The sequence below is a fragment of the Muscardinus avellanarius genome (assembly GCF_963383645.1).
Source record: "Muscardinus avellanarius genome assembly, chromosome: 9".
Lineage (NCBI taxonomy): Eukaryota > Metazoa > Chordata > Mammalia > Rodentia > Gliridae > Muscardinus > Muscardinus avellanarius.
In genome coordinates, this window is record NC_137795.1 from 71,332,659 (window position 1) to 71,356,804 (window position 24,146).

Below are 24,146 nucleotides of genomic sequence, written 5' to 3' on the forward strand. Positions count from 1 at the left end.
AGGCTAATTGAGTGATGTGTGCATGTATGTCTCTACCATCTTTTATCCCATTAAGATGTATGACTACAATGCACCAGTAAAAAATTTAAAAAATAAATACATTAAAAATAAATAGCATTGAGGAGGAAGATGAATAAAATGAACGCTTATTGAGCATAAGAAGTTTGACAAATAACTTAAAACATAAATATTATTACCTTATTTTACATATGAGGAAACTGAAACCAAAATAGCTTTAATGATGTGGGTAAAATTAGAATTTAAGTTGACTAGAAATTACAAACAGCTGGAAAATGTTCTGTATGGGTCATTGACTTTAAAGCCTGTCCTATTTCCTCTCATAGTGCTATACCTAATACATTTTTTAATCTAGAAGAGTTGAGTTATTTTCTAATCTAGAAGAATTAGATTTATTAAATTTACTCATTACAACCTTTATTTTCCATTATTAAATAAATTACTGATGATGAAAAGGAGGATAGTATCATAAAAAACTAGTAAACCTCTCATTTATATGTGGGCCCTGTTAATGTCTGTATCTATTTTTGACCATAGTAATTACCAGGCACGTGGTCACAAAAACCAATTCTTATTGTTTAATAAGAATTAATTTTTTCTTTTTACTTTATTTTTTCACATAAGGAAAACAACTAAGTATTTTCAAAAATGCTAGTGTTCAGTGATTGAGGAGGAAATGAGGTCAGAAGGCAAACTTCATTTGCTGCCAAACTAGTATCACAGAAACACCAGAAACACCACAACATATACAATACTTGTTTTCAACATAAACAGCCCAAGCAACAAAGGTGAATATTGAAGATCCACATGGGTCAGACTGAGAGTGGTGCTCCGGAAGCTTGAATCTACCAAGCAACTCTTTCTGCCCACATTTCAGGCTCATCTTCCTCCTATTTCAAAGTGAGTAATTGATATACAGAAATCCTGGCGGCACCAAACATATTTGCCTGGTTGATTCACGTGGCATTTCCACAAGGCAGACCACAGCTCAAATTCTGTACAAGAAGTTCCCGTTGCAGTCAAAGAACTCCCACGCCCTCTGCACTAGTTTGCTGCAGAAGTTCTGGTCACCTCGCTCGCCAGCCTTCAACTCTTCCATCTTTTGCCACGTAGCCATGCGCTGCTCTCAGCTCCTCCAGTGCCTTCACAATCACTGGTGTGCTTCTGCAGCTCCCACCAAGGAACCAAGGCTGCACTGACAGGCACAGAGCTCTCCTTCTCCAAGCCTTGGACTCCTCTGTTCCTTCCCTCTGTCTTCTCGGTGTGTCTGTACTGCTAGTTTTTGACTCAAACACTTTCATTGCCATGCTGTGACTCTGAGCTTTGGATGAGGCTTTCTCTACTGGCATCAGCAAAGAGCCCAATATAGAGTGGTCAGCAGCCAAGAGGCTTAGAGGTATCATTAGAGCCCTGAAGCTGCTGGAGTGCAGGGCCTAGCCCATCTTTCTTAAAGACGTTTTGATCCTGCCTTAGTTTCTGCTCCAAAGTAGGTACAGATTTACTTTTCAAAACCCTTAGGAGCCGGCGTGGTGGTGCACGCTTGTAATCCCAGCATTCGGAAGGCTAGGACCAGAGGATCAAGGTTCGTGGACAGCCTCAGCTACTTAAGGAGGCCTTCTGCAGCTCAGTGAAACCCGGTTTCAAATGAAGAATACAAAATAGGGCAGGGGGTGTAGCTCGGAGGTCGAATGCCCCTGGGTTCCATCCCCAGACCCACAAAACAACAACAACAACAACAACAACAACAACAACAACAGCAGCAGCAGCAACAACAGCAACAACAAAAACAACCTTAGGATCACATTGGTGCTTGCATCAAAGCCTTCAGCCAATCTGGGAACTGACCAGGACTCTGCAAACTCCCTATGAAGATACTGGATCTGCTCCAAGGCTTCCCTTGTCAGGGTTCTGGGCGGAGCACCTGGAGCCTCCATTTGCCTTTGAATTTTCTGGAATCGGATTGCAATTTTCTGTCATTTCAGGGTGCTCTCCACCTCTTGCTGCTCACGCTCCTCCGCTCCTCCGGCTCCCAGTCGGAATTGGGTTCTGGCTTGTGGCCAACAGGCCCAGGCCTGCCACGCCCGGGTAGCGAACCCACAAGGAGCGACAGAGGGGCAAAGGGGTCTGCACAGCAAAACGTTCAGGGTAGCCACGGTGGCGACGCTAACTAGTCTTTTTCAGCCTGCTCAAGAATTAACTTTTAAACAAGTACCGGAAATTTCTGAAGCACTCTTCTTGTGCAGACAACACATTTAAGGCAAGGAAGACAATTACTCTTGTATTGCTAGTAATACAATACTGATAAAAACTGACTTTAAGAGGAAATATTGTTCTTTGAGATCTGTTTCTGGGGAGAGGGACACAAATAATAGGATCTGACATTTCAAATTTAGATAACATTTTCCATTGTTTACTTTTAAATATGTTATATTCATAAAAGCAATTAAGTTATCACTTATTTCCTTTTACTGTTTCCTTAAAATACCAAACTCAGTATGCCTAAAATATTATGCAAAATATATTTCAAAACTACCTCAAATTAAGAGATTGTGGAAGATGCTTTGTCTTTGTCTGTTTTGGAAATGGTGGCAACTTTAGTGATAGTTTATTATTCCAGAAATAAAAATCAAGCATTACTAGAATCTTAGGGAATTTAAACCAATTGTTCAAATTGTTCTCCAAAATATGCAAAATAAAAGAGAAATTTAAAAATTTCATAGTTTAAATTTTTATTTTCAAAGTTATATGTTTATAATTAAAAAATCTTTAAGAAGGTGAAGCCATTTTTAAAAATATTCATCTTACTTATATAAACATTTCTGGTGTCTAAGGGGAAAACAACTGAAATTTTATTTGTACTCTCATTTGTTTTAATATACTGCTTGCATCTCCAGATCTTGATTCAGCTGCCACTTGTGCCACTTCATGGGTAATTTGCCAGGATAATGCCTTCCTCCTCTTCCCCTCCCCTTCACTGGGGGTTGTCTCGAATTCGGACACTCTGAAGTTATCACTCAGTGGGGTGCCAGTTCCTGATGTCACTCTTCCCGCCTCCCTGCTACTACATTACTTGTGGTTAGTTTCATGCTGAGCCCATTTTCTTCCACGTTAATACTTGGTTATTTTTCAAGTAGCTTTGCAGAGCAGATGTTCTATGTGAGTTCTCATCTTTCTTCTTTCTCATAACATTTTTTTCACAAAGGAGTCCCTTGCTATCCTTAGTTTAGAAAAAAGAGGAAAAAAGAAAAAGAAGAATGACAGATCTTAAGTATCCTAAACATTTGCTTCTAAGATATCTTCCTGTATAGTTGGTTTCTCAGAAATATGTCTATATTAAACCAGGAGTGGTGGCGCACGCTTGTAATCCCCACACTTGGGAGGTGGAGACAGGAGGATCGCGCAGGTTTGAAGCCATCCGCACTGGCTTAAAAAATCCTGTTTCCAAACAAAAATATAAAATAGGTCTGAGAGTGTAGCCCGGAGGTAGAAGGGCATCCAGGAACCCCAATACCATCAAAGAGAGAGAGAGAGAGAGAGAGAGAGAGAGAGAGAGAGAGAGAGAGAGAGAGAGAGAGAGAGAGAGAGAGAGAGAGATTAAAAAGTTTGCTTTCTGATTTTGTATTTACATTTTCTCAAACAAATGCATTTATTTTTATACTTTTATTGATGCACTATAATTATGTAAATGATATGAAAATATATCATAGTGAAATTCAAAGTCATATAAACAATTATGCATTTAAGTCTTGGTGTGTTTCCCTTCAGGTCCTAGCCTACTACTCACCCTCTCTGGAAATGAAAGTGAGATTGTAGTAATACCTCCATACATAAGCATAGCATAGCTTGAATTCATTTTCTTCCATCAGTCCTTTCTTTTCTCCTCCCCACCTCCATCCTGCTGTCCCCTTTTGCTATTTTACCGGTCACTCTCCTCAATTATATAGTTTCCTTTATTACCTATTTTTCTCTAGCTTCCACATAAAAAATATTAGACCCTTGAATTTCTGAGATTGGATGATATTGCTTAGCTTATTATTCTCTTATTTCACCCATAATATCTCTTAAATTATGTGTCCATTTCAAAATTTTATGTTTAGATAGATATTACTCAGCACTTGTCAAGATTATCTGCATATGTCACCTTTTTCTCCATTTTCATCCAGATCCAAACTACTACTCATATGTTAATCTTAAAAAAAAAAAAAATGGCTTACTATATTCCTTTCTTTCTAACTTCTTTCCATTACTCCTGGTTTAAACTTAAATATTATATGCTTTCACTTGTCCTGTCTTCCAAGTTCAAAAGATGACTTTGAATATGTATTTAAGATAAAACATTAAAAATTTTAAATTAACATTCCTTATTTCTTTTTTTTTCCTTCCTTTTTTTTTTTTTTTTTTTTGTGTGGTACTGGGGTTCCTGGAAACCCTTCGACCTCCAGGGTACACTCCTAGACCTATTTTTATATTGTTTTATTTGGAAACAGGGTCTCCTAAGCCAGCAAGGCTGGCTTCGAACCTGCGCGATCCTCCTGTCTCTGCCTCCCATGCGCGGGGATTACAAGCATGCGCCACCACGCTTGGCAACATTCCTTATTTCTGAAATACATTCATTAGAAAGAGAAACTACAACTTTTGAGAGCAAATGAAAAGTTTTTCTCCTACTTCAGGAGTAAAATAGAAACTTTTTGATCTAGAGATTATATAACAATTGGATTTTTGGTCTTTATTTTTATTGCTAATTTCCTAGCTAAAGAAGCATAATGTAAAATAAAGTATACATCTGTTGATCCTCCAGAAAGCTAGACTTAGAGTCAATCTGGAGTTTTTAGAACTAAAATCACTTTGAAATCAAAACTTTAAATGAATATTAAGCATTTGCCGAGGATCTATTTATTTCAAATACTTTGTCATTAGTTCAAAGAAAGAATTTGAAATTTTTTATTTTAATGTACATTATTTAAATCTATTCTACCTTTTATTTGTATTTTATGACCTTGATGTAAATTCTTGTTGAAGCATTTTTACGTTATAAACTGGATGAGGAGAAGCTTGTTAATGGTATAACCTTATATTCAGTTGATCCATTTTTGTTTAAAATACCAAATCTCTCTCTCTCTCTCTCTCTCTCTCTCTCTCTCTCTCTCTCTCTCTCTCTCTCTCTTCCTCTCTCACATCACACAGACACACACACACAGCATACACACACGCACATATAAAACAGCAACACATAATATGTAAAAAAAGAGAATAAAAGTGAATATTTTCACAAGTTTTACATGATAATAAAAGCTTATTTGAAAAAAATTATTTTAAGAGAAAGAGAAATGGAATTTTTTCCCAAATGTATTATAATTCAAAACCCCTATTACAAAAGTATTTAAACATTTCTCATTAATAATAGTACTCTGGAATTCTATCATTTTCTGTCCCTTTAAATGCATATATATATATATATATATATATATATATATATATGAAAAAGAAAAAATATCCAATTTCTTCTAGCCCACTATTAAGTCAAGTCATTTCCCATCTGAAACATGCCATCAGTCACTTCTTTGAGAAGGAGAGTGGCATGCTGTTAATGCATACCTGTCACTCACACACTGGCTATTAGGTAATTGGGGAGAAGAAGGGAACCATTAGTCTGTAATTCTTAAAATTTACATTCCCTGTAATTTACAGTGAAGGTTTTGCTTTTTTGGCATCTAAAATAGACTGAACCACAGCTACCACTACCAGTTCATGGCCTTTTCCTAGAGTGAAGGCAGACAGCCCAGTTAGCTATTCTCAGACCAAAGAAGAGGGTGATTTTGTTTTCCATCTCAACTTTCCTATAGCGGTCAAATAACAGAAATTTGTTTATCCCATCTGCCTTTTCTAATGGTCATGAAGACTGACAGATCCCAGAGAGAATCTACAATACTTTCTGCTTTCTAAAGCAGAAAGTGTTATTCTCTGTCAGGGAAAATTTACAAGTTGGCTTTCGTATTTGTAAAGTTCAATTCCCAGAATAGTAGGTTATAAATAGTAATTACCATAAAATAACCCACATTTAGATGTTGTTTTAAGAAAAAAAAAAGACTTGATATTTGAAGACTGATGTTTCTTTTTTTATTTATGGAAATACACGGATGCGATTTAGTTGTTCCTTACTCTTTATTTTAGAAAGTTCTCAACTATGTGTGCCATTCTACAAGAGAAATGGAAGGAAATGAAGAATTGGCTGAATTTAAAGGTAGAACAATAGGCAGCTTCTCAGAAACTAATTTTGTGTGATCACCTTGATATTTAAAAATGCAGCAGAACAAGATAAAGGAACTTTGAGTTGGAGCACCTGAACTCTACGCTTTAGCTCCGAAATGGGGATCTAGGATAACTTGCACAGATCATGTGGGCCTAAATTTCTTGCTTTAAAATGAGAACATCGAAGCCAATAATTTCTAAGTACAAACTCCAATAATCTCCAAGTATAAATTTTAATAGCCTTTCATATATTTGAAGCTAACAAGAAAGCATTTCTTTCAAATCCTCAGAAAGCTACTTGGGCTCACTAAGCCTTGGTTTCCTCATTCGTAACACAGAGAGTATGCATTGTCCTCTTACTCTTATTGCTGTGGGAACTTGTGTAGAAAGGTGTAGCAGAATGGCGACTATTATTATTTCAGAAAATCAATAATGGCACTTGAAACAATTTTTTTCTCCTTATTCTAGTAATTGCTTTCTAGGAAAAGAGATTTTCCTTCATCCTGAAATAATAGTTTCAAGTATGACTGGTTACTGTACTGCTTTTCCTAGATGAAAATACATAGCAAACAATATATTAACAATGATAATAATAATAAAGTATGGTCACTTCTGCTCTGTCACATAGCATATGTTTCTCTGCAAAAATCATGAAATGGAAAAAAGACAGCGCTTATGGGAAAAGTAGGTTAGGAAGACAACAATCCGAAAATTTTATGAATGACACATGAAAGATGAAAAAATTATATGATGAAAACAGCACAGTTAAATTATTAAGGAATTCATAAATATTACAATCCATATGCAGCTTCACCTTGAAAATGATGTGAGGTTACCATTAGAATGGTTGCAGCTTGTGAGTTAGAGTGGTTTATAGGAAGAAATTATCTGAAACTGGAAGGAGAGTTCTAGCATTAGCTCTGGGTGGTGCTGGTTCATCACATGTATGATGAACTGAGGTGGCTGAGAGATGATTCAGGTGAGTATTTGAGTGTTTTATTTATTTCTACCAGGCTCAGTTTAGCTAAGTTCAGCTTTCCATCTTCACTTGCTAATTTTTGCTGACACGATCAGGCATATTCACACATGAAATTTTACTTATGTTCAAACAGTTGTCTAATACATCATTTGCTTTGAAACAAATATGCTTTCATAAAATAAGAATTATTGCAGAAACAACTCTATGTACAAATCAGGTAGTATTTATCTGACATTGGTGTTCAATGATTATGATTTTTGATACATCTATTGTAAAATCAATCATAGCTGAATATCTTTAGTGCTGTATTTTTCATCACATCAAAGGTGCTTTTTTGAAAATACTAAATACTAAAAAAAAAAAGCTTCTCACAAAAGCATTATAGGCACTCTTGATTTGAACTTATTTTTCAGTTCCATGTGTCTCAATTCCAGTTGCAGTTAAAATAAGAGAGAAGGTGGTGTGAAAGAAGAGATACAGAGGAGAAGAGAATAGAGTAATGGAAATTCAGTTTAAAATGCAGACAAATCTTCCGTTTCTGCTTGATAGCCTGTAACATTTCCATGTAGTGCACTTTGCATGGCAGAATAGCTACTAGTAATAGAATTCTCTCACAGTGGAGGTTAATTACTTTTCAGCTACAGCAAAATAAATTTTCTGTCAAGCTCATAGACAGGAATATGCCAGTGTCTCCATTTTTACCTGCAGTTTTAATTCAGCATTAATATCCAACACTTGCTCCCATTTAGTGGGTTGTACCTTTAAACAGTAGGGTCCCCAAGAAATACTGAGGGGCTGTCAGTAATGTAGTATTAAAAGTGCATGTTTAAAAAAGTGGTTATCTTCTCCCAGAGAACACCGTAAGGACTATCTGATCTGTTTCTCGCTTTGGAAAACAGGGGCGACCTTCCTGGTCAAGTAGAAAAGTATAACTTAACACAAGAAAAGGAAGCATAGAACCCCATTTCTCCAGCCCTGGGTATAGCAACCCCAGGCATTCTGTTGTTTCTTACACTGAACGTAGGGGGAAGCTTTAGCAGTCATTCATTTCAGTCCATTTTTCCACTTAATAAGGCTAAGGCCATTGCACGACGCGCTGAATGTTAGAGGATAATGAAGCAACGGCTTCCTGTAATTATTCAGTTTAGTAGTTCAATGTCCCTTTCCTCCTGAAAAGCTATCTCTTGTCTAGGATCATACTCATGTCCTGTCACTGGGACAAGCACTGCCACAGTCACTTAATTAATCAATGCCAATTTTGGCAATCCTGAAGGACAGACAGAATAGGAAAATGAGCCCACATTATTCCCTGCTGGATAGACAGACAGCTGTTCAGGGGAACAAGCACACAAAAAAAGAAGCTGAGTTCTGCTCCATTAATATTATACTTCGCAGCTTAAGTATCTTGTGATTCTCATTAGAAAAAGAATTTATATGGAAAGGTATTTTACACATATTATTCTTTTTATAACAAAGCTCTCCATTTTCAGAACCTCCCACCCTTCAGTCTCTTCCCATCAATATTCTTCAGTTCTATACATCTGAGTAGTCAACACATAAAACCTTTCCTGATTTAACTTGTCTCATTTCCCTTTGAAATGTTATAACATTCTATTTTAATTCTTTTTACAGTATTTATTATACTTCCTCATATAATAGCTTTAATGTAATTTTTAACTGCTCTCTTTTTCAATTAGACTGCAAGTATTTTATGACTCAGTGTTTTATTTTGCTTTTAATTTACTGTGTCTCCTAGCATGATGTCTTGCATCTAATGAATCTTCAATGAGTTATTTGTTGAATTGACTTTTCTGGAAGTTTAAACCTCTTCTGGTACAGAAGAAAATATGGGGGATCATCACTGCTGTAGAAGTTTGAGCTTTTCTGTAATACTTTGTATTGAATTATTTCAGAATTCTAGTAAGAAGTATTTGAAAGTAGACTTCTGAGTATAAAAATATTATAAAGTTATTAGTCAAATATTGATGTATGCATTGGTGGGGCTTGAAAAGTCAATAAGCATTACCATGCTTTTCATCTGCCAACCTAAAACAAAGATACCCAAGACAGGCTTATGGAGATCAAAGTACCATTTTTACTAAACATAAATGGGAAAGGAGAATGTGATTAAGACAACATGGTTAAATCATATTCCCTTATATTTTACCCCTGGTCAAATCTACATATTCTTTATAAGATCAAAAGATTCCATCCAAGGTGATTGCCTAATGGGAGAGAAGGCAGGACTGTGCCTCCTCGTGAACCCATGATCCAAGAGGCCGAGCCACCACATTCAGATTCTCTAAACCCATCAACAATAAAAAGTACTTCTCTGTGGTGAAGTGCAGAAGTGAAGTTGGGGAGGGGAAAGAAGCTTGAGAGAACAAACAGAAACATTGTCCAGATGCTTTCCTCTAATTTGGAGGAGACAAAAATGTGTGTATTTGAATAGCAGTGGGGAGTTATTATTCCTGCCTCACATGTAATTATTATATTAGTTCATGTCTTTGATCAAAAGAGACAGCAACATTTATTATTAATGAGAATTGTGTGAATTGAAGTTGATTTTAGAAATGTAAAATTAATAGTATGTAGAAAAAAATCTAGGTACTTAAAGATGATGCAGGATCATCCTCTGTCTATAACTGCATGTACTGAACATGGCTATCAAAATAGAAAAAAGTTCCAACAAGTTAACCAAAAATGGAAGGTATTATTCATGTTCCTGAATGATTTTGTACTTTGAACTTCTGTGATAATTGTTCACATCTCTTGTTTAATAGTCCAGAGAAAATACACATTTTAGAGTTTTTGAACCTTAAAAATTCTCCTTCATTCTATTTCTATTTAGATAAAAACATAGAAAAGAATGAATATAAAATTTTTAAATAAATTTGTATTTTTCTTGGGTTTGAATAATCTTTTATTAAAAATAAAATACACAAATTTTACCATTTTTCTATAAAGGGAAAGATAGTAAACATTTTAGGTTTTATAGCCCTAACTAAACTCTACTGTTTTAAAGCAATTATAAATATGTAAATGAAAGAGCACAGATGTCCAAATAAAACTTTATTTATGGACACTTGTATTTGAACTTTTGATTTTCATGTGCCACAAAATACTGTTTTGACTTTTGTCAACCATTATCAGCTAACAATTAATGTAGTCGGCTGGATTTGCTCTTCAGACTAGACTAGACTAGACCTCTGGAATAAATATTAAGTACTATTTATTATCTGTTCTCTGCCTTGACAAACCCTAGAAAAAATAGTAATAATTTAAATTTGTTTACCTTATAATATATAGTTTAACTTTGAACATGAGTTTCTATCCCACTATCTTAAAGAAAAGTTTTTCAGAAGATAATATCTATGAGATTTTTTAATCTATAAAGGGAAGAAGATTGATTATGCATTGTGAATGCATTGTGATTATTGGCAAACCCCTATTCCATCGTACATTTAAATAGTCTTTGAGCTAATGAATTTAGAAGGAAAACAGAAAAGGTCAGGGAAAGCAGTCTACTCAATTGTAGGGCTTTAAGGATCAGTCTAATTTAGGGGTTCAGAATAGGACTTAGAAGCTCTGTGAGGGCTACCCAATTACAAAGGAAAATCTTAAGCAAAAGCAAGCTGGTGACATTTACCTTCCTGCTTATTTCATGAAAGGGCAAAGAAGTGCACTTCTACTAGACAGCTTCACTGTTTTTTGTGGGGAATAAAACTGGAGGTTTCTAGGGGCATAACACTAGCTCAAGCTAAATTTGTCTGACAGCTTCCCGTGGGTACAACCTTAATAGTTTTGACCAGACAGACACTTACCATTAATTCAGAAGCTCCGCATACCCATTTCTTTCTCTTTCCCTCTCAGAGCGCATTAACATGGTCAATCCCGACCCTTTTTTCTGTTCTTTCACTAAGCTTTTCTATATTCTAATTTTTGAATTAATTTCATTATGTGGGAAACAGAAATTTTTAAAATAATGATAAACATTGTAGCTCCTCTTTTCTTTTCCTCTCCATGAAATAAAAATGGATAACAATTTACTTTATGCACTGATGCACATTTTAAATATGAATATATGAATATGTGAGAGAAGTCATATTTAGTTATTTTAACTTTATTAATTTTGAAATGATGTCATTATGCTATATTTATCTGCACTTATTTTTTACATTTTTACTTTTTTTTTTTTTTGGTGGTACTGGGGTGTGGAACCCAGAGGCATTCTACCTCCGGGATATACTCCCAGATCTATTTTATATTTTATTTGGAAACAGGGTCTCACTAAGTTGCTGAGAGCCTCACTAAGTAGCTGAGGCTGGCTTCGAACCTGTGCGATCTTCCTGTGTCAGCCTCCCAAGTGTGGGGATTACAAGCATGTGCAACCACGCCCAGCTTTACCATTTTTACTTTTTAAAATTATATTGTTGTCATTTATAAATATATCATGGGTAGTTTTTAAATTCAGTAAACATTTATTGTTTTTGTTTATTGTTTTTCCTGCATAGATTTTTATGGCATGGATAAAGCATTATCTTTGTGGAATGGTTCTTGTAAGTGAGCTTTAAGAATATTTCCATTTTTTCTTTTCTATTTTAAAATAGATAAGGAAGTAAGACAACATGGTCTATATACTTCATATATTTCTAAATTACTTTGATTTTTCTGAATGTATTTCTATTGCATTTTGCCAGGCATTGTACCAAGTACAAAAAGAGGCCTATATCAGTTAAGGAAAGAATAAAATGTCTGTAAAATATACTACCAGTTATAACAATAAAATAGTTATCTGTAAAAGATTTTATAATACATTTTTTGTGGAGGTTAATAGAGAATACAAATGATTAATGAATAAACTAACCCAAATTTAAGAGTACAAATTTTATATTTTTTATATCACTCAAATATGTTTGACTCTGTATGTATGTGTGTACATATATATATATATATATATATATATATATATTTTTTTTTTTTATATCATTCAATCAGTCCTTAACCAAATCTCTTTTAACAAGTTAAATATAACTTTACAGTTTACACGTGAGCCTTTAAATATTCCAGGCTCTGGCTCTGGGCAGAAGGTTCCTTACGGTAAAGTCAAAGTTGTTGTTGCTGGGAAAGAGTGTTGAGGTTTATGCAGTGTTACTCTGCTCGTAATTTATCTAGAGTGTAAAATTTATATATATATATATATATATATATATATATATATATATATATCAATTCATAGTACCAATATATATATATATATATATATATATATATATATATATATATATATTGGTACTATGAATTGAACCCAGGGCCTTCTCTATAGACAAGTACCATACCACTGAGTTACCTTTCCAGCCCTTTTTATTTTAATTTTATACAGGGTCTGGCTAAGTTACCCAGGCTGGCCTTAAACTGGTGATCTTCCAGCTGCAGCCTCCTGAAATGCTGGGATTACAGTTATGCCCCATCATGTCCAGTTATATTTAACTTGTTAAAAGAGATTTGGTTAAGGACTGATTGAATGATATGTGCATATATGCCTCTATCATCTTGTAATTGATTAAGATGTATAGCTACAATATACAAAAAAATTTAAATATTATAACAACAAAATTTAGCCTGTCTCTAATTCTTTCTGCTTAGAACTTTATTTTGAAAGATAAAAAAAAGGAAGCAAAGTGTGAATACATTTAAATGGCTTCTGAACTCAATTCCTCACTGATATAAGGTAGGGCAAACTTTACAGTTTACACGTGAGCCTTTAAATATTCCAGGCTCTGGCTCTGGGCAGAAGGTTCCTTACGGTAAAGTCAAAGTTGTTGTTGCTGGGAAAGAGTGTTGAGGTTTATGCAGTGTTACTCTGCTCGTAATTTATCTAGAGTGTAAAATTTACAGAGGGTCTGTTGCTCACCTCGTTCATCACAGCGAGGCAACCAAGGAGAGGAAGGCTGTACACATGAAAATTAAAAATCTATCCATTGCCCTTGGCATGCTTTCCTTTCTTGTTCAGCTCAGTATGTTATGTTTAACTTTTATTGGTTTACTCTGAACACCAAGGAAGAAAATGAGTCTGTTTGGATGATCTCCTATAGAAACTGCCTCCCAGGGAGTCTCTTGAATTTCCTTGTCATTTTGCATCATTATTAATAACACTAAAATGTAAGATTGTTGTGGGCTAAAAATAATCACAATTCTCCCACCAGATTTTCTATTTTGCATTTGAAGTTGGACATAATTTGAAAGAATTACAACAACTAAATTTTTTCTCTCTCCTTCTTACCGATATTTTATTACAGGAAGGCAGGAAAATGTGCACTTTAAAAGCTAGGAATGTAAAGCTAGTTTACCTGGATTCAAGTCTAAGCTGACCTCTTTCATTTGCCTGACCCTAAGGAAGTTATTTATTTATTAATTCATTTATTAATTTATTTAATTTTACCGAGGTTTGAACACAGGGATGTTTTACCTTTGAGCGACAACCCAAACTTGTCCCTGTTTTACTTTGAAACAGGCTCTCACTAGTTGCAGAGGGCCTCATTAAATTGCTAGAGCTGGCCTCAAACCTGTTTTCATCTTGCCTCAGCCTCATAAGTACTAGGGTTACTTTCCTGTGCCGCCATGTCTGGCTAAACAAGTTATTTATATTACAATGTATTAGGTCTTAATAGAATAATTAAGACTACAGGAATTACCATGGAGAGCCTTAGTCTCAAGTTCTCCCATAAAAAGAAAGTTGAACATTTGACATGGATGTAAAGCAAGCCCAGAAGGCTTCTGTTCAGCATAGTTTGATTCTTAGATTCAATTTCCTAACACTTTGAAGGCATTTTATGCCACTTGGCTCAAATCATTCATCTCAGTAAAACTTTGTTAGTTAAATGTCAGCTCCTTCGTGTTAGCCTATAGACTTCACGGGGGAAGCAAGGCAGCCTAACAATGTTTAACAGCATACTTCTTGCTCAGGCAGCCTGAACAACAGAGGAGGCCTGTTCTAGAAGATTCTGGCTACAGCATAGTTTTGCTATCAGTAAATATTCAAAGAAGAAATAATACTTAACATTCAATAAATCGTAGCATAATTCTTGCTGAGAATAAAATCTTCCTGAGTTTTTTAAGCATTTTATCAATTGTTTCCTTCTTGTTTCTACTGATCTAGTGATTTGGAAGTAGCTATTTCTGTAATGTGTGGAAGACTAATGAGGTTTGTTGCTTAGAGTAGCTCATGTGCGTGCTGCATGCTGTCCACTTTGGAGGTACCATCTTGTTTCCTTGGTTTCAAAGGTGGAATCTCTGATGATATGGATGTCAGCAGAATCAGGTATAACAGCATCTTCACAATATTAGTTTAAGGTAATTCTAAAGAAATGAAATGTTTATTTTGAAACTTAAGTTATTTTCAGTTGTCAAATAGAAACAACAGCAAACCATAGTAAGAGATTAGTGTATTTAACAAAATATTGATATTTGATAACATGCATGCCCTTGTAGAAAAAAAAAAAAACCCTTCCTTACTTTAAAAAATACAGTGAGTAGCCAGGCACACAATTGCAATCCCAGAATTCAGGAGACTGAGACAGCAGAATCGCGGTTCGTGGACAGCCTCAGCTACTTAGTGAGGACCTCAGCAACTCAGTGAGACTCTGTTTCCAAAAAAAAAAAAAAGTCTTAAAATAGGGCTGGGGGTGTAGCTCAGAGGTACAATGTCCCTGTGTTCCGTCCTAAGTACCAAAGAAAAAATTACAGTGAGTATATATTTAGTTTTGTCATGATACCACATGAACTGCCAAGATAACATTATTTCCAATAAAAATAATTTCCGGATAGAAATATAACCTGTGATGAAAGAAACCATTTTAACCACACTACCACTCAACAGCAGGACAATTAATCTGTGTCATTATTTTAATTCTGTTGGTTAAAACTTTTAATTATTATAATAAATACACATTGTCTCCATAAGAAGATTCTTTAAAAGTAGTAATTCCTTTCATGCAGCAGATAACTGAATATCCAGGTGTATAAAAGCTTATTTTGAGGAAGTAGAAATAAGAAAATGAGAATTAACTTTTACAGTTCTGATAATAATAAGCCAAGTTAAAAAAAATAAATGTAGCTTAGGCAGTGTCTTTCCAACCAACAGTAGCTCCTTTGTCATTCTCTGCATGCTCAGATTCCTTCCACCTAATACACAATTATTAACAAGAACTCTATCTTTTAATCTTGGCTGCCTTAAAATATTATCAGGAGCCATTTATCATCATATTTTTTATTAAAGCTTGGAAGAAACACCACACAGCAATGTCTCTTGGAAGTCATAACTGTGAAGAAAATCACTCTCTGTTATTTTCTCACTGATTGTGGCTAATGTTAAAAATAATTACTATTACAAGATTCGCCTGTACTTTAATTGCAATTTTCACAGATCCAGTGGCTTCAACTTCCATTCCTAACATGTAGAATTATTCATAGTTGCCCTTTCCTCCTTTTATTTGGATGTTTTGAATTATTCAGGATAGTGTTTAAGTTTCCTTTCTCAGCTGTCCCAGCCAAGTCTGTCTCCTAATGAAAATGCGTGGAACCACCAACCGACATCTACAACACCATGTTAAAAGGAAATAAAAGATAAGTTTGACCTGCTTAGGTTGACAACACAGCCCCAAATGTGATGTATTTGTTTATTAATTATTATTCTTGACTATTTTTGTTCCACTTACTAAGGATTCATTTGAAATATTTGTCTTGCATATTCTGATTTAGGGAATACTTTTCAGTAAACAACTGATCATTGTTCTCCTTACCCAAATCCAATATTAGTTTTTGGTTCTTTCTTCTGTGGTCTGAGTCTTTCCAGACATTCCATATTCCATTCAAGATTGAATATAACTCCTTTTTCCCCCTCTTTTTCAATTCCAAGGTTAGCAAATTATACACCACTTGTTAGCACTATACGTTTTACTTGATAATACAGCTTCAATAGAGTTCTTTAATGAAACATAAAGAGCATCTCTTCATTTTGCAATGATATAAAATGCATCAAAATTTGATCAATGTTTGTTTGTTTGTTTGTTTGTTTGTTTAGTTAGTTATTTTGGTGGTACTGGGGTTCCTGGAAGCCCTTCTACCTCCGGGCTATACTCCCAGACCTATTTTATGTTTTTTGATTTGGAAACAGGGTCTCCTAAGCCAGCGAGGCTGGCTCCGAACCAGTGCCATCTCCTGTATCTGCCTCCCAAGCGTGGGGATTACAAGCATGCGCCACCACGACCGACTTCAATGTTTATTTATATTTATGATATTTTACTGTTTTGTTTTTGTTTTGTCTTACCATACTTCAAATATTTCCTGTTCATAGCATGTATCTGCAATCAAAGGATAAATTCCTGCACGTGATAGCTATATTGTATACGCAACGTAATTTTTAATCAATATTATAAAATTGTAATATGCAGTAAGTTTTTTCAGTAGCAATAATATTTACCAATTGGGTCAGTGATTCTTTGTGGCTGTGTTGTGTATGACCCAATACCATGTCTCATCTCTGCCTTTTACCCGCTAGATGCCAGTAACAACATCCCTTTCAACTGTGACAACATTGTCTCCTTATATAACAAAATGTCTCCTTATATAATGAAATGTTTCCTGAAAGGGAAAAATAGCATCAATTTATAACCCTTGCTTTAGTTTTGTTTGTGCTTTGTTTTTGTCTACTTAAAGAACTAGTAACTGGGTGAGAATATCTATTTTTCTTAAAATAAAATGTATTATCAAATTTAAATTTTTGACAGTTCCCTGAGAAGGGAATGAAATCAGTATCATTTCAACCTGCAATTTTTTATTATGAAAGGACTAGCATTTTGTCATATTTTTGTGATTTTTATATTTTTTGTGAATCCTTATGTTTACATTCTCTATATTTTATATTTGACTTTTAGTCAATCTGTACTTTCTATTTAATGTATTATATTTTCTTATACATTTCTAGAAACCTTTTATATATAAGAGATTACCTCTTCTGGGCATGATAGCCCACATCTAATATCCCAGTTCTTAGGAGACTGAGATAGGAGGATCACAGGTTCAAAGCCAGCCTCAACAATTCACTGAAGCTTGCATCAACTTAGTAAATCTTGTTTCCAAATTAAAAAATATATATTTTATATACACATGCCTGGAAATGTAGCTTGAAAGTAGAATGTCTTTGGACTCAATTCCCATTATCACAAAAACGATTATTTTTACAACTATGAATTCAACATGTTTTTATATTTTGACATTTGTTTTCTAACTTTTAATTATGGTGCTTAGATCATGCATATTTTTTAAAATTGTTTTATTTACTTGAATTGATCAGTCTTCAGTTTATGACTCCTGACTTCTGAGTCATTATCAGATGGCTAGTATCTGATTTTAAATGAGCTCATCTACATTTTGGCCTTGTACTTCATGTCTTTGATTGTTTTTTTTTAAGAAGAGTCCATCACACTTGAAATATATTCAGTATTCAGTGTATCAATCTTGTTTCTGCAAATTTCTTCATGATAATTTTAAAATTACAAGAGTCATTTGTACTCTACAGAAGATTCTTGATTTAATGCTGATTCAACTCATAATTCTTCAACTTTACAGTGGCACAAAACTATACATGTTTAGTAGAAAATGTATTGCAAGCTTTGAATTTTGATCTGTGCCTGGATTAGTGATATACTCTATGATTCTGTATGGTGAAAATGTGCCTGAGTTCCCAGGCAGCCATGTGACTAAAGGGGTATGATTAGAGGCTTCTAATGTGAACAACTGATACTCTATAGTGATCTCTGTGGCTGAACTATGATGCTCTTGAGTGTTCTTTTTATTCACAATATTTTCAACATACCATTAGTTCATTAGTATGTAACCCATCCTAAGTCAAAGAACTTCTGTATATTCTTCAGCTAACTAGAACACAAACTTAATCAAAAGACCATTGACTTAAAGATCATTTGCAATTAGAATTACCATTTAGTCTTTTATACAAATTTTAAATTATATTTTGTACTCTGAGTGAGAGTCCACTTGGTAGAGTCAGTGTTCTAATTTTAAATACAAAGTTTATAATGCCGTATTTTTAAAATAGTAACATTTTATTTCTTTCTTTTAATTTTTATTGGTGCATTGTAGTCATACATCTTAATGGGTACAAGATGTTGAGACATACATGTGTACATCATCCAATTAGCCCTTACCCAATTCCCACCCAATTTATGCCCCCTCCCTCCTTTTCATGTTTGGCTTAGTGATTGACATTGTTATGTTTGTTAAAGAACATCATGTGAGCATTAGAGAATTTCCCCCTTTCCCCTCCCATCCCCTCAGTCAGGTCACCTTATTTGCTCATCTATAGTATCTCTTCTTCTAGAGGTCCTCCTGTAAACCATTTTATCTTTAGCTTCCACATATTAGGGAGAGTATCTGATATTTTTTTTGTGTTACTGACTAATCTCATTTAGCACAATGTCCTCCAGTTCCATCCATTTTCCTGTAAATGATGTAATTGTCATTTTTTTCTTTACAAAACATAGTTTTGTAATCTATTAATCTGTTGATGGACATCTTGGCTGGTTCCATAGTTGGCAATGGTGAATTGTACAGCTATTAACATAGATATGCATGCATTAGTTTGGTAGTTTGGTTTCTATTCTTTTGGGTAGATACCTAGAAGTGGTATTGCTGGATCATATGGTAAGTTTTTTCCCATTCTCCTGAGGATTCTCCATACAGTTTTCCAAAGTGGTTGCACTAATTTGCAGTCCCACCAACAATGTATTACAGTTCCGACATCTCCATATCCTTGCCAGCAATTGTTGTTGTTTATGTTTTGAATGATTGCCATTTGTATACAGGAGGAATCACAATACCTGACTTTAAAGTATATTTACAAATTCATAGTCATAAAAACAGAATAGTACTGGCACAAAACAGATACAAAGACCAATAGAGCAAAATAGAAAACTCATAAACAAATCTGCGCACATAAACAAATCAGCCAATTGATTTTTGGCGAATGGGCCAAAAAAATACACTGAAAAAAATATAGCATGTTCAAAAAAGAGTGTTGGCAAAACTTGTTAACCATATGCAGAAAAATGGAAATAAATCCCACTTCCACACCCTGCGCAAGAGTCAATTCAAACTGAATCAAACACTTGGAAATTAGATCAGAGATCTTGAGTCTCCTTGCAGAGAGCATAGGTCCAACACTGCAACACATAGGCACAGGTAAAAACTTTCTCAACAAGACTCCCAAAGCACAGGAAACTAAAAAGTGAATTAATATGTGAGGTTGCATTAAACTGAAGAGCTACTTACTGTACAGCAAAGGAAACTAGCAAATACCTCAACCAAGAGTCAACAGAATGGGAGAAGATTTTTGCCACCTACTCCTCTAATAGAGGACTAATATCTAGAATAGACAGAGAATTCAAGAAACTCAACACTAAGAAAACAATATCCCAATCAAAAAATGGTCAAGTGAACTAAATAGACACTTCAAAAAAGACAAAATTCAACTGGCCAATAAATGCATGAAAAAATACTCAGCATCATTAGCAATCAGAGAGATGCAAATCAAAACTACCCTGAGATTTTACATAACTCCAACGAGAATAACAATCATTCAAAACATAAAATTGTATTTCTTGCAGGTTTTTTTTTTATCAATAAGTCATGTTCAGAATCTCAAATTGAAATTATTTTGTAAGAAAAGCTTTATTATAGCCGGGCGTGATGGCGCACGCTTGTAATCCTTGTGCTTGGGAGGCGGAGACAGGAGAATCGTGTAGATTCAAAGCCAGCCATGCTGACTTAAGAGACCCTGTTTCCAAATAAAAAAATATAAAAAATAGGTCTGAGAGTGTAACTCGGAGGTAGAAGGGCTTCTAGGAAACCCAGTGCCACAAAAAAAGAAAAGCTTTATTATTATAATATTTATAATATATGAAATTATATATGGGCACTACCCTCTGGAGATTATTTTCTTCTATATAAAAAGTATAAAGTGTATACTGTGAAGATGTGACTGTGCCTTTAAAAAAAAATCCTTGTATAATAAGAATCAGTGCATATAGATAAAAACTTCTTCCTGAGTCAGGTTTATTTTTAGGTAAAACCACAGAAACTAATCAGGTTTCCTGTTATAATGTAAAGTGGAAATATAAAGATGCCTGATTATTTTGTGTTAGGACCAACTGTTTCATTCTATCATCTGTCTGTTTCTATCACCTCTACTCTGATATCCTGGAATGGGGCTCCTGACACATAATAGAAAGCTTCAGAGGAAACATTAATATGTTTCTTAGTTCAAGTAGTTCATGTTATCACAGAAGCAAATGAAAAGTCTCCCGACCTTTTCATTTACTTCTACGACAACATGCTCTGAGAGGAAAGATTTTTGCCAGCTGTTTTAGTTTTAAATTACAGTGTCATGATTGGTTTCATTTCTGGGTCGCCCATAGCAACCATCACATGCAAGTGCAAGATGAGCAATAGCTGCATAAGGAATTCTCAAGGATTTAAGTTGAAATGCTCTGAGTGATTATCTAAAAGAAGTTTTTGTTCATTTGGATCTATAGGGGAGGTGGGAATTTATATCATTTGTTCATTGGTTCCTAGTTTCTTTGCTTTAGTCATTTGTTTATTTATTTATTTTACATTTTGACTGTTTGTATTGCATTCTGGGCTTCTCCCTTATATATGCGCACATACACAAAGACATACATATTCTGATTAATCTTAATTAATTGTGTTTTTCCCTCCATTGCTTCTTGATTCAGGTTTTGCTTACCAGATATTGTCAGTCAGGTAGTCATTCACTTGTAATAGTCTTTTCCATCTGGTATCTTTTAGTATTCCTCTTTATTCTTGATGTTCTATAATTTTAGTACATATCTTTGCAAAACCTCCTTTTTGTTTTACCCATTTTATAAGTTAGAGTATATTTTATCTTCCTTCAATTCTAAAAACATTTCAACTATTATATCGCAAATATTATTTCTCTTACTTTCCATCTTTTTCACTTTACTTAAATTCCTGTAGAACTGTTTTGAATAGTCTCAAGCTATTCCAGGTCTTCTAATCGAGCTTTAATTTTTTATACTGGACTTTTATTAGTGCATTATAATGCACTAACCACATCATAATGTATACCATGTTGAGAGTGATATACATGCACAAAGCACTTGGTGGGCCTTCCTCCCCTTACCTCTCGATATTCCCCCTTCCCAATACAAAGTACTGAGATTGATGTTCATACATATCTACAAATATTCAGTGGGTATTATTTCCATTCATGAGACCCACTATCACCACTCCTTTTCAATATAGTCTTCCAGACTCTTGCCAGACTAATAAGAGAATAATGTAAAAGGAATTCAAACTATCTTTATTTGCAGATGACATAATCCTATATTTTGAAGACCCAAAAAACTCAACCAAAGAACTGCTGGAGCTGATTAACAAATTCAGCAAAGTAGCTGAATACAAAATCAACCTAAAAAAATTAATAGCTTTTTTATATGTTAACCATAAATCAACTGAAAAAATTCATAAAAAAATTTCCTTTACAATAACTTCAAAACCAATAAAATATCTAGGAATAAAACTAACCAAAAAGGTGAAAGACCTCTAGAATAAAAAAATATAAAATACTAAATAAAGAAGTTGAAGATATTAGAAGATGGAAAGATCTCCCTTGCTCTTGGATAGGCAGAATAAATTTTATCAAAATGGGTTGGGCGTAGTGGCATGTGCTTGTAATCCCATTACTTGGGAGGCTGAAACAGGAGGATTTCAGGTTTTTGAACAGCCTCAGAAACTTTGTGAGGTCCTCTGCAACTTAGTGAGACCCTGTTTCAAAATAAAAATAAATAAAAGATAGGGCTGGGAGTGTAGCTCAGATGTAGAATGCCCCTGAGTTTAATCCCCACTACTAAAAAATAAAATTATCAAAATGGCCATTTTACCAAAAGTAATCTATGAGGCCAGGCATGGTGGTGCACCCTTGTAATCCCAGCATTTAGGAACGCCAAGATCAGAAGATGGCAGTTCTCTGACAGCGTCAGCTACTTAGCAAGACCCTTCGCAACTTAGTGAGATCCGGTTTTGGTTGCATTTCTGGTACCGGAAAAAAAAAAAAAAGTGAAGTTATCTATGTAATAAAAGCAACAGCTATCAAAATATCCATCTTTACAAACCTAGGTAAATCTGCCCTAAATTTCATAAGGAGAAACAAAAGATGCAAACTAGCCAAACCAATTCGCAGCAATAAGAACCATGCAGAAAACATCACAATTCCTGACTTCAAATTATATTACAAAGCTATAGTAAAATCAGCATGCTGTTGGCACAAAAACAGACACATGTATAGATGGAACAGAATGGAAGATACAGAAACAAATCCACACATTTCCAACCAATTGATTTTTTATAAAAGTGCCAGACATATATGTTGGAGTAAATACAGCCTTTCCAACAAATAATTTTGAGAAAACTCGTTATCCATTTGTAGAAAAATGGAATTAAACCCTTACATTTCATGCTGTACAGGAGTCACCTTGATATAGAAGTTAGAACAGATACTATAAATTATAGGTTCAGCATGTCAACATATAAGCACAGGTAGGAACTTACTTTATAAGACTCCCAAAGCTAAGAAAATTAAAATAAGAATTAATAAATGGGATAGCATTAAACTAAAAATTTTGTTCATCAAAAGTCTAAAGAGAAATTGTTGTACTTAAAAAAATTCATATCCTTTAAAAGAGATTATTTTGTGAAGAGGGGAAAGGCGTACTAGTCATTGATCCCAGAGACATTCTACCTTCAAACTATACCCCTAGACTTATTTCATATGTTTTTTTTATTTTGAATGGGATCTAAATAGCTGAGACTAGCCTCAGATCTGCAATCTTTCTGTCTCATCCTCCCAAATGCTAGAATTAATATTAAGTAATATTAATTATTAAATAATTGTAATTAATAATTAAAAATAATTATCAATATTAATAATATGTGCTTGGTGGTGGTGGTGGTGGTTATATTATTCATATATAACCTTCCCAACAGTAGAATTGTCAAACAGGTTTGTGGAATGATCTTCTGGGCTCCTGACAGGCTTAGTGGGTAGAACATGGAGGTTTCAGAAAACAGTGAAGATCAGAATTTTTAGCCAAGTGTGGAGGTTCATGCCTGATCACCAGTACCTGGAAGTCTGAGACTAGAGCATTGCAGATTCGAGACCATTCTCAGAAACTTGATGAACCCTATTTCAAAGTAAAAAATAAAATAGGATGGGTGTACCTCAAATGTAGAATGCCTCCATATTCAATCCTCAATACCAGAAACAAAAATAAACAAATAAAACATCATTATTTACATTATCTCTTTTTCTTCTTTAGAATTTCATATTAGAAGTGACAAGCTGTAATTACTATTGATACTGCTATTTTTTCTCTTTCTTTTTGGTTATTTCTTACTTATTATTTTCTTAGTTATTATTTTTCTCCACTTAATTTTTTTCTTCTCAGATCTTTTCAGGAGCCTAGGAGACTTGGTGAATATAGAGTCTTGACTTCTGAAAGTTCAGTAGTCCTAAGAAGGGCCTGTGGACCAAAATCTACCTGAATATTTTTTGTGTGCGTGGGTCTGGGGCTGGAACCCAGGGGCATTCTACCTCCAAGGTACACCCCCTGCCCTATTTTTTATTCTTTATTTTGAAACCGGGTCTCACTGAGTTGCAGAGGATCTCACTAAGTAGCTGAGGCTGTCCTTAAACCACAATCCTCTGGTCTCAGCCTCCCGAATGCTGGATTACAACCGTGCACCACCACACCCAGCTCCACCTGAATACTTGATGATGTCTGTG

At 34.6% G+C, this 24,146-nt stretch overlaps 1 pseudogene across 1 annotated transcript in view; it reads right to left on the reverse strand.

The window, feature by feature from the left end:
- Positions 1 to 1,006: 1,006 nt before the first annotated feature.
- LOC308266814 (neugrin-like) overlaps positions 1,007 to 24,146 on the reverse strand; it is a 39,615-nt pseudogene continuing 16,475 nt past the window's right edge. Inside the window, exons 2-4 of the transcript in view lie at positions 5,705 to 5,777; positions 1,810 to 2,142; positions 1,007 to 1,531 (exon numbers count right to left, since the gene is read on the reverse strand). The product of the transcript in view is annotated as a neugrin-like (transcript). The remainder of the gene's footprint in view (positions 1,532 to 1,809; positions 2,143 to 5,704; positions 5,778 to 24,146) is intronic.